Source organism: Chelonoidis abingdonii, chromosome 11, assembly GCF_003597395.2.
Source record: "Chelonoidis abingdonii isolate Lonesome George chromosome 11, CheloAbing_2.0, whole genome shotgun sequence".
Taxonomy (NCBI): Eukaryota; Metazoa; Chordata; order Testudines; family Testudinidae; genus Chelonoidis; species Chelonoidis abingdonii.
The window spans coordinates 44,807,221-44,818,566 of record NC_133779.1 but is presented as its reverse complement, the minus strand read 5'-3'; positions in this window follow the sequence as shown (position 1 = coordinate 44,818,566).

The following is an 11,346-nucleotide window of genomic DNA, read 5'->3' as shown; positions in this document are numbered from 1 at the left end:
GTGCGACTCTTTGCAGTGCAGCCACCCTGGGGGAATGCAGCTCACTGCTCTTCCCTGTTGTTCTGAGCCATCTGCCAGGAGCCTAGCAGCCATCCTCATTTAAATCTACTTCTGCCAGCAGGGAAGACGCCCAGGTCTGAATTTACCCAGACTAGCCACAGTATTTGCCTGATATGACCTTGAAGCTCAGCTGAGTGGATTCCCCCCAGCTGCCCCATCATATTCCTCAAGAAACTTCAGGAACCTCCTTGACAGGCCAGGAGATAGGTGGCCCTCGTCTCTCAGCTTGTTCATATTTATGTAGCTCTTGAGAGCCGAGAGAATGCGTTTGTCTAGCAAGTGGAACACTAGTGCATCTGGGGCTCTGAAAGGGCTTCCCCACGTAACGGAGAAATTTCTGCATCCCACGGGAGCCTATTACACTTTCCTCGGGACCCCTTATTCACTACAGATTCTTTATTCACTACAGATGATCATTTTATGCAGCACGAGCCAACAGAAGGAGCCGAGCCGTGGATCAGCTAGTGATCTGTGCAGATGGAGAGGCAGGGATGCGGAGAGAGAGAGATGATAAATGGATAGAAAGATAGCTGTTTGCAAATCTCAGAGACTAGGTATGTAGTGCAAGTGGATGGCCTGAGCAGATTTCTTTGCATACAGCATTTTTTAATCTAAGAGAGAGAGAAAGAGAGAGAGAAATTTGTATAGTCTCTTTCATGACTTCCCTGGGGCAGCAGTGGCACATTAAGGGAAAAGAGAAGGACAAGAAAAAACAGTCAGAGGCACCAGGTGACTGAATATCTAGGAATATCTAGCAGCTTAACTGATTTCTCTTTAACGAGTACAAAGCCTGTTGCTCCTGACCAACATCCAGTGTCAGCTTCAGAGCAAGCCGTGTCCTCCAATGGCTGTGGGGTAGCTTGGTGTATGTCTAGGGGAGACAGGGTTCAGAGCTGGCAAATGGAACATTGCAGGACTAAGGACACCTGTGTGGAAGTGGGTTTGTTGGGACGTATGAGGAGAGGTAATTTTGCTGCCTACTGCTTGTTGTTATCCACCATTCTGTCTATCTGGTCTGATCTAATCTGATCTGTTTTCTGGAAGAGGTTGACCCAGTTGCCCAGAGCAGATTTCTTTTATCCCTCTCTCCAAAGGGAATCTCTCTCTTAGGCCTGGTCTACACCATGAACTTACATTGGTATAGGCACATCTCTCGGGGTGTGAGAGAGATAACTACAACGACTTAACCCGGGTGTAGACAGCACTAGGTCGATGGAAGAATTCTTCCGTCAGCCTAGCTGCTGTCTCTTGGGGAGCTGGATTACCCACACCGATGGGACAGGTCCTCCCATTGGGATAGGGAGTCTGCACCGAAGTGCTACAGCAGCGCTGCTGTCGTGTTTTAAGTGTAGACGTAGCCTTAGAAATGGTGACTCTGGGAATTGGGCAGATCCCAGCGGACTTGCACCTGAGTTGCTATTTTCTCTTCATGCTCCTCTCCCCATCCAGCCCTACTCTTCCCCCTCCATTCTCTGGAGCGCGGGTTCTCAACCTGGAAGCATGGCCAGCTCTCCAGTTTTTTTGCTCAGAGGGGTCCTGAAACTTCTTTCTGTTGTAACTTGTGGTGGCAGGCTGGAGAAGGCAGAGAGCCCCTGCTCTGGAGCAGAGCACGAGGGGAGAAGCAGGGGTCTGCGCTCCCAAGAAGAGCGGCTCTGAAGGGCACATTGAAAGGAGCTTAGTGAATGACACAAAAATGTGATTTCTTTCAAATCCAAGGGCCATGTTCTACTCTGTCGATGCTGATGTAAATCTGGAAAGAATCCAGCTGAATCATTCCAATAGGCACAAGCCTATTCATTTGCCTTACTGTGCCCGTGGATGTTACCTGACTGTCTCCCAGTGATCGTTCGGTGTCAGGGGTACAGATGCGTTATGGGACTAGGTTCACTGAAGTCAGGCGGTTACTTCTGCTTACACTGCAGTCCATGGAGAACTTTCTGCTCATCCACCACCCTCAGCAATATTCAGTGTGATCTTCTATATCTCTTCAGTAGCAGGAGGAGTGTCTCTGTTCTTGGTAAGTGCAGAGATGCATCATGCACCCATTCCATCGCCAGCAAGGTGGGGGATCCAAAAATAACTGCATTAGTCACAGCAGTGCCTAAGAATCCCTGAGAAGCTGCGGCTGAGTCACTCAACGGTGTAGCAAACGGGGCCTGCATGCCTGGTAGACACTATAGTCCCTCTGCACTTCTTTACAAAGGGTTTCCCAGATACAGCAAGGTGCTGGAACACAGATGTGTTCTGGCAGGTCTGTTACCCCAGTGTCCAACCACCTTCTAAATGTTTCACCGAGGGGGTCGTGTGGGATTTCTGCCAACAGCTAAGAACTGGCTGATTATCATGGTTATTGAGAGAGATTTGTATGGGAAGCAGTGGTGTTTCAAATCAGTTGGGTGTGAACCTGGCACGTAAGGAGGGGGAGCCGGAGAGCTGACCCAATCTACTCGAGAACCGTGGATCACCATCGACCAAGCTAGTTAGAGTTTACTGTCTTGGCCAGGTGCAGGCTTTGGCATTTGCAAAGACAAAAGAACCCCATGAAAAGTCTCTGAATGGGGAGCCCTGGATCATGGGACAAGAGAAGAAGAAAGAGGAAGAGTGACTCTGCCAGTAGGGGTTGTCTCATCAACGGTGAATCCCAGCTTTCTAGACTGGGCAAGCACTGTTTAGAACTTATTTGGGTGCGAAATACCGAATGAGACAGGAAAGTCACTGGTTACTAAGGCCAGGCTATAAACTGCGTCTTATGTTTTTCTTTTATCTGTGGCCTTACGTTTCCAGATCCTGAGGTCGACTTGTGTTGGACTCTTTCCCTTGAGCTCTGCTAAACCAACGGCAGGTTGGCTTTACTCTAAACCTGCCAAAGTGCCTCGTGCTAAGGAGAGTGTCGAACTGAGAGGAAACCAGGGACCTGGGTGCCCTGCTTCCCTGGAAGCAGCAAGTTGGTGCCCATTAGGGCTCCCTCCTGCTGTGAGTAGGGAGTAGTAATTCTCCCCAAACACTTCAGGTAACCCCCAAAAGTGACAGATAGACAGACACTCTATCTCTGTACTGGAAAGGAGACCATAGCACAAAAACAGCATCTCCGCCATAGCGAGATGGGTTATACTTTACATGCTGCGCCTGCGGACTGATTAACTGCCTTTGCTCACATGCACTCTCTGCCGGTGGTGCAGTGTTCAGGGCACTAGCCTCGGGCTTTCAAGACTGTGAGGTGCTCAGGGACTCCATATCTAGCCAGAGGAATAGCTCGTAGGAGAGGCGAGCGCTGGGAGTTTTAAAAAGGAAAGTTGTTACAGTGTGTGCAATTTGATGAGCTTGCGTTTAGCTTTCCTGAAGTGTTGTGTTGTTACAAGGAAGGTCTCCACTTGCCATCCTATCCTGCCATTCCAAGAGATGTAACAACAAAGGGATGTTTTCTAAGGAGGGTTTTTGCAATTAATATAGAATTAGAAGTGAGACAAGAATTGTCACGACCGATCAGTGTGACTATGAGAAAGAGAGAATGAAAATTAGGGGAAGGGGTGGCGTTTTTGTTGCAAGATGTCTTCAGATGGGCTTTGATTTTGCAAAACTGAAACCCAGGAGCAGTTTGGAGCCAACCCATCAAAGCTTGAGGGGGTTCATCTGGCCCAACAGTTTCAAGTTGCCGGTACTGTGAGGCAGCCAATGTTACAGTTACCTACCTCCATATGGGAGAACAGGGAGCACTTCTCAGGTGGGCGATCCTGGCACCGCAGTTAGGCAGAAACACTCAGCTCCCTGCAGCCTGGTCTAAAAGGCCTGTGTGATAGGCGGATCGGGCCCAGCTTGGTGCGGAGTGGGAGCCTCCTGTCTTTGCAGAGCAGTTCGTTGGTGCAGTCAGAAGCAAGCCGTCTGCTTCCGAAGTGCGAGATGGGAGTATGTGACTGAATTAGATTCTGAGTTGGAGAATATCTTTAGCATGAACAAAGCTTTTGTTCCTTCCCACGGGCCTCATCATTTTCTTATGCTTTGTGGGGGGCCTCTTAGAACAGCACTACTAAGAAAAGTACAGATGTTTGCAAAAATCCAACTGGAGGAAAATATTTATCAACCTCATCTGCATTTCTCAATGGCTGGGATGTGAAACCTTGCATTGGTGTTACACTGAGGCTTGGTTTTTATTTGCCCAGGATGGTTTGTTTTGAGTGAATCCAGCCACAATGTTCTTTTGTATTTTGCTCGCATATGGTATTACTTTTATTCTTAACACTGGCCCCATGTACTTTTATATAGCGTGTTGCATTTTATACACCAACCCGGTGTAGCGTCTCTGGATACATGCAGTGTTACTTCATGGTTTTGATTCTCTGTTGTTCTCAGCTGTGCCAAGTGGGAGTAAAACAGGTACCTCTGGAAGGTGGTGGCCAACCGCACTTTGCGCCGGTGCAAATGAGAGCTCAGGTTCCAGACAACACAGCATCAAGCCCTACGTTTTTTATTTTCTTTTTGAACTAGTGTCTCAGAAGGACGGTGACGTGTTTGCAGTTTGTGCAATGGAGCTGCCATGCAGGCAGGATCACAACTGATATAATTGTCTTAGCCTAGTGGTTGCTACCAGCAGGAAGTTCAGAAATACCCATTTATTTAGGAAAAAAATGTAATTTACTGGGACATTTCACAGCATATCCTGCTGAGAAATGCTGCTTTCTTTGAGTGCCAGGCCACTAGTCTAAACTGGAAACAGCTTGTTTTTATTCCAGTAACTGTGCTGGGAGATGACACACCCTTACTAGCAGCCTGCCATCTTCTCGCTGCACATGCTGAACTTCCATTAGTGTTACTGAGAGTAACATGCACATTCTGGGGAAAGGAGTAAATCTGCTTAAATGGAATCAGGACCTGACTGGAGAAACCTTACATCTGGGTGGTTAATGCACAACCTCTGGATTGTATACAACCAACAAAACTTTCCAGCTTAACCTGTATGTGTATGGAATTTCTATCCATAGATTCAATGGCACAGTTCGGCTCATTTAAGATTGTTATATTTGACTCTATGCTTGCTTTCACTCCTACACCAGCACGACCTATTCTGTCATTCCTATCTCTTTTGTGCCCTGGTAATAATGTGTCCCTTTGAGTATCATTGTTCCACCATGTTTCTGTGATGCCAGTTGTATCAATATCCTCATTTAATACCAGGCACTCAGGTTCACTCACTTGGTATTTAGACTTCTAGCATTTATATAAAATCACTTATGTTTGTCCATATTTAGTTGTCTGCCTTCATGTGATGTGACTGAATAGGGATTTTTTTTGTTTACTGGTTCTCCTCAATTCCTACCTGTACTTTATCAATGTCTGTCCTCTCCTCCTTACTAGGATACAGAGTATCCCCTTTAAGAAATCCTCTTACACAGGATGGCTCTGTCCGAAGAGTGTGCTCCTCTGCACCAGTCAGCTTTCCCCAGCCCTTAGTTTAAAAACTCCTTTACCACCTTTTGAATTTTACATGCCAGCAGTCTGGTCCCAAGCTGAAACAACAATGGAGTCCTTGTTTCCAGGTTCAGAAAGCCAGTGGGTGAATTGTTGCAGAGAGAATGAAGATCTAGGTTTCAGACATTACTCTCTTTCCCCTTGGAGAGTCCTTGATCCAGAACTGTTCATAAATACAGATTTCCTGCTGAAAAGAAAGATTAAGCACATCTTGCCTAATCTGTGTGTGTAATTTCTAGTGGTATTGGAAAATGCAGCAGGATTAACACACCAGGGCACAGCCTCCTTAATCTCCTGTAATACTGGAAACAAAGTTATATGGTTTTAATCTTCTTTGTAAGTGCTGCAGAGCTTGTTGAGGGTATTTTCACATTTGACAGGTATTAACTCTGGAGTTCTCACAAACCCCAGGGGCATAGTTTTGAAATGATAAGCGTGTCAGTGGAGGATTTCGCATGTCCCAGGCTTCCTCAAAGCATCAACATCTGGGTTACTGCATAAGAGATTCCCATCATGACTGCATGTTTCTGGGTGGATTGGAGAATTTGTGTATGTGGGTATGAAATCCAGTCACCGGGCCACTGCTTTGCCATGAGTGACTAGTGCTGCTGCTGGATCATCTGATCACTTGGGCACTGTTCCTGAATAAGTGGGAAGATTCGCATTGACTTACAGCAGGTTTTGGACAAGGCCTTTAAGCCATTTGCTGGACTTTGGCTCTGGTATCGGTATCCCATGCCAAGTAGGGAGGGCTGTGTCCTCCTTCTCTTTATCAGTTCGTTCTCTTTGCAGAGTCACTTTGGTGCCATCTGGACTCTATATCTGGTTTCAAAGCCTTTCACCCCTTTCTTTGTGTGTAGGGAAGGACTCTGGCTATTTGCTTAACAGTTCAAACACACCAAGCCTGATCCTGTTCTCCCTTGCATTGCTGTAAGTGGGTGAGAATTAGGCTCCTTAAGTGTCCTGTTTGTATTTGAATGTACACTTGGAGTGTGAGAGACCTGTCTGCTCTGAGCTACAGTTACATTTTCAGGTGCAAAGTACCTTGCCAGGGCGCCAGAGGAACAGCGTTTCACATTCATAAGTTGCCATGGCCAATCCCTTCATCCCTTAAAAAGGGTGTAACTGTTGAGTCCCAAAACAGATTCCTGAGGGAGCACTGGAAGGCAGCAGCCCCTTCAAATGATAACATTTTTGTGGGGGGATGTGACCCTGAGGTCATTCCTAAGAGGAGAGACAGTATGAAGTACCACCGCAGTGGTAGGAGGGCTCTGAGTGGAAGCATCAAGCAGCTGTGGGTTTGTCTACATCAGTTTGTAATAAGCATTAAAAAGCTTGGAACTGGAGCACTCCAATGGAAGGCAGGGAGAAGAACTCTTTCTAGTTCAGATTCTGGGGCAGCCTGGCGCTGCTTCTTCTGCCTCTTTGTTCTGTGTTTGCTACCTCCTGCTCAGACTCTCGTTCAGAAAAGACACAGGCTTTAGTTAGACGAGGGCCAGGCTTGTGGCAGTCCCTTTCCCGGGGAGGGAAGTCTGCAGTGAAGTGTACAAATGCTGGCTTAAACTGGGGAAGCTGCTGCTTCTTCTCCAGACTTGCTCGGGAAGTTGAGGTCTTGTCTCTGGTGGGAGCTGCCGTGCTCACTGATGGGAGATTAATGGCCACTCCTGTCTGTGCTCTGCAAATGGGCTAATGGCTGTGACTCAAGAGGAGGGTTGGACAGCTGGTTAATGCCACTTGCATTTTGGAGACATAACTGCCATATCATTGTGGCTTTACCGACGGGAAGCACTAGACTGCGGAAGACAAGAAGGATGGTCTTGCAGTTAAGGCATCGGGACTCAGGGGATCTAGGCTCAAGTCCCAGTTCTGCCACAAACTCTCTGTGTGAATCACTGAAACTGTCTATGCCTCAGATCATGAGCAATGCAAAATGGTCTCTCTCGCAGGGTACTCATGAATGTCTCAGAGGTACCCAGCTCCACTGCGGCAACAGGACTGTGAGCACCGAGTCAGGTAGTATGGGACCTGGGAAGGTCTAGACAACATTTTGGAGGCCACTTTAATAAATATTCTGCAGGAAATAATAAACCATCCTAATGAAATGTCTCCAAATGATTCACTTCCAAAAGACCCACCTTCAGAATGCCCCAGCAGGGCAGCCCGGAGAAGTGAAGCCTGCTTCTCCCACACGTCCTACTGCTCTCCCATCACTGGGCGGAGGCTGTGGTGATGGAATTCAAAGCCACCAGCCCTAGCATTGGCTATTTCAAAACACAAGAGAAAAAACCTCCAACCTGTTCATAAAAAGTTATTTAAAAAGAGAGAGAGAATCGTAACACTGTACACTGCTGGGCAGTTTGGCCTAGTTAATACAAGGCCTTTTTCTAAGCAAATATATTTGAGATCAGAAAGAAAGAACAGAGCTGCAAAGACCAATATGACAGAGGGTTCTGAAGCCTTTATATATATACGTATAGATGGTATATTTGTGGGTGTGTGTGTATATATATGTGTGTGTGTGTATAGATATGTAGGTATCTACCTACTTACACACCTACATAGTAAATATTTATAGATACTGACCTCTTCAGAATTAAGTCCAAGGCACTTTTTACAGTGAACAGGTTAAAGCCGTTAGTTTAAAACATGCCTGTTTCCGGGTACAAATCAGTTTTATGGCAATGCTGTCGGATGCATCTCTGCCCCTTCCCCCCAAATTTAGGAAGCCCCGGGCTGGCAGGGACCACGCATATGGCTAGCAGAAGAACCAAGAAATGTGAGCACTGGATCAAATCCTGCCTGTGGATACGTACAAATAACAACCAGAAGTGATTCATACTTCAGGGTTAGTGAATCAGAGCCCACTAAGTTCACTGGTATGAGCTGACCTTGGTCATGGCAGTTCCCCGGTGGAATCCTGGATGGGAAGGAAGTTAGCCAAGGAAGGAGATATTTTCAGTAATAAGCCAGTGGAAACCCTGCCCTGCTCTGTGTCTCACAGTAACTGTGCTGTTAGCAGGGATCTGGAGAGTCTGAAATGAAGGGGAAGCCCTCAAGATGACTTTGAACAGAAACAGTGAGAAAGCAGCATGCTTGTTGGGTAATATCCATTCAGGCAGGAAGGTAATAGTGTGAGCATCTTTGTTAAACGCTGTGGGCCAGAGGAAGCATCAGGAAAATAGCTCCAAATCTGACAGAGGGAGGGGAACTAATCCTATATGGAAATATTTCCCCAACCCCCAAAAAGCCCTTCTCTGTAATGCAGTTCTCGTGGTGTGGAGGGGTGCACAGCTGGGTAAGGGGCTGTGGCTGGGAGAAGAGCAGATTTTGGTGGCATCAGCCTCCTTCAGGGATATGTTTGTGGGAGTTAAGGATGGTATTACCATCAGTGTCTCCCTGTGGAGCCAGGAACCATTATGGCGAACTGACCCGGAGGCAGCAGCACAGGGTGCAGTTTGGGCAGGAGTGGAATCATGCTACCAGAGGAGACAGTGAAAATGGAGTGAGTTGATGGGAAGCCAGAGTGGAATTGTGCCAAGGACTCATCCTCTGAAGATGCCCTGAGCAATCCCACAGGTCTTGGGACTGTTGCTCACTCCATGGTCTGGCAAACCTACTCGCATCCCTTTTGCTCTTTCATGGGTTTCCTGCAGGGATCTTTTCCTTTGCAAGAAATAATGTGAATGATTCTTATGAGAGTCCCAGGGGCAGGAATGAGCGGTTGGACTTCTCGTCTCATGCATTCCCCTTGACTAAGAGCTTGCAGACTGGAAATCGAGGAAAAGGGAGTGAAGGATGTTTGTTGCCTGTGATAGGCTGGTGGCTGTGCATGTCTGAATGGTGCTGAGCCAGGGAAAGAGCATGTCCCCTCCAGGCAGCACTGGTGACTCAGCGGAAAAGGGTGTTCAGATCTCCAGAGAGATGAAGACTTGTTGGGAAGCACTGGGGGCGGGGAGCAGCGGATGTCATTCTCCGAATGGCATCTAGTCACTGTAAGGGTGCTGCTCTGGAGCACTGCAGATGGGAGCCCACCAGCAGTGGGGATGACAGGGCAGGAAGGCACTGAACAGAAATACAGAACAAAGAGGTTTAGGGCCGGGCTCTTTGGCTGATCTGGCTGCTCCGTGCTGCATTGCTGACGGACTCTGACTGTAAAGCGGCTTTAGCCAGCCCAGGAGGGTCACTCCGTTGTAAGACAGAGCTTCTGGCCACTTCCCGCTCTGGAGGGAAGCAGTCTTGACTAGGTCTATGTGCCGTGCAGATCCTTGGCTGTAGCTCCAGATCCTTGGGGCCATTTGGAGCAAGCGTAAGTTGGAGCAGCCCTAATTCAGTACAGGGAGGCTGGCCAGGTACCAGCCACAGGGGAGTGGAAAGGGGAGAGCCTCACGCCAGCTTTGCACACCCACCCCTGTGCAGATCAAGCCCAGCCCAGTTTCAAGGCAGCCATTAGAGGTGGTCTGTTTGATTGTTCTGAATGCTTGCAAGCCACAAGCATCAAAAACCCAAAGGTGAGAATGGATGAGTCCCCGGAAATGCGTAATGTTTCTCTTCTGCAGTAAGGAATATCCCCTTGTACCACCAGAAAATTAGCCTCTCTCAGAATTTAGGACTCTTTATACCAATGAAGAAATGTGTCAACTCTACCCCATGGCAGTGTCGTTCTGGGTATCCTATGAAGCACTGGCATCTTAGGACTAGCTGTCATCTGACCCCAGAGGGCCCTGGCACCATCCAGGCTTGGCATGGCTCATTTGTTTCTGGCTAAGAATGTTGGGCAGTTCCTCAGGGAGCTAGTGGTGACCAGGCAAGACAGTGCACCTCAGTGAGGCACAGAGCACTGTCGGGTCTGTTTCACTTAAAACAGTTTCCCCTGAGAGCAGACCTTATCTGCAGCAGCAAACGTCCTCTAGGCAGGGCAGTACTACACCAGCACACAGGAAGTCATGTGATGACCGAGGGCGGGGGAGAGGGAGGACTCTGTTCACCTCCCCACCCCAAGGAAGTGCTGAACACACATGGTGCTGGGGGCCTTGGGGACAACAGCGGCTGAAAACCAAATTTCTTTGCTGATCTACAGGCCAGGAGTGACTCAGGGAGCTTCCGTGTGCTCCCTCCACCTGCTCTGCAGACGAGCTCTACTCTAGGAGGACATTCGGACCCTCATCCTCTTCTGGGCACAAGCTGTTCCCAGGTCAGAGCAGCGTGTCTGCATACTGGGCTTCTGTCCTCTGTCAGTGGGCACTGAGCTGAGGCCGTCAAGCCTTGTTATCCCGACTGAGCAGCACAGACTGCACCGAAACCACAGGACTCGGGAGAGAAGCATTTACACTGCTCATTCCACAAAATCTTATGTTCCACTAGGAAAACTTGAGTTTGCAGAGCTTGGATTTTGGATTCATGCAGTTTGTGGCCTAGGCACCAGGCTCCTGCGTTCATTTGGAGACAGAGAACGAGGGAGAGAAACTGGCTGGCAGGGCATGTTAGGACTTGGATTGGCCACTTTAGCTGGTGGAAACTGGCATAGCTTGTTGAGGGCAGGAAAGCTACACTGGTTTGCACCCGCTGAGGACCTGCCTTGAATCTCGGTGTATAGCGCCTATGCAATACATAGTAACAGTCAGAGGGTTAGGAGTATGTGGAGTCTCTACAAATGGATTGCAAAGGCTCTAATCTGATGACCATTTGCCTTAGTCCCTGTGTTAAGCTAAAATCTGCAGTGACTTGTACTCAGAAACAGACATTTTGACAGCAGGCTGACATCTCTGCCTGCTAACAAACTTAATGGAAAGTTACAATACTCTTTATAATATAGCAATATAATTC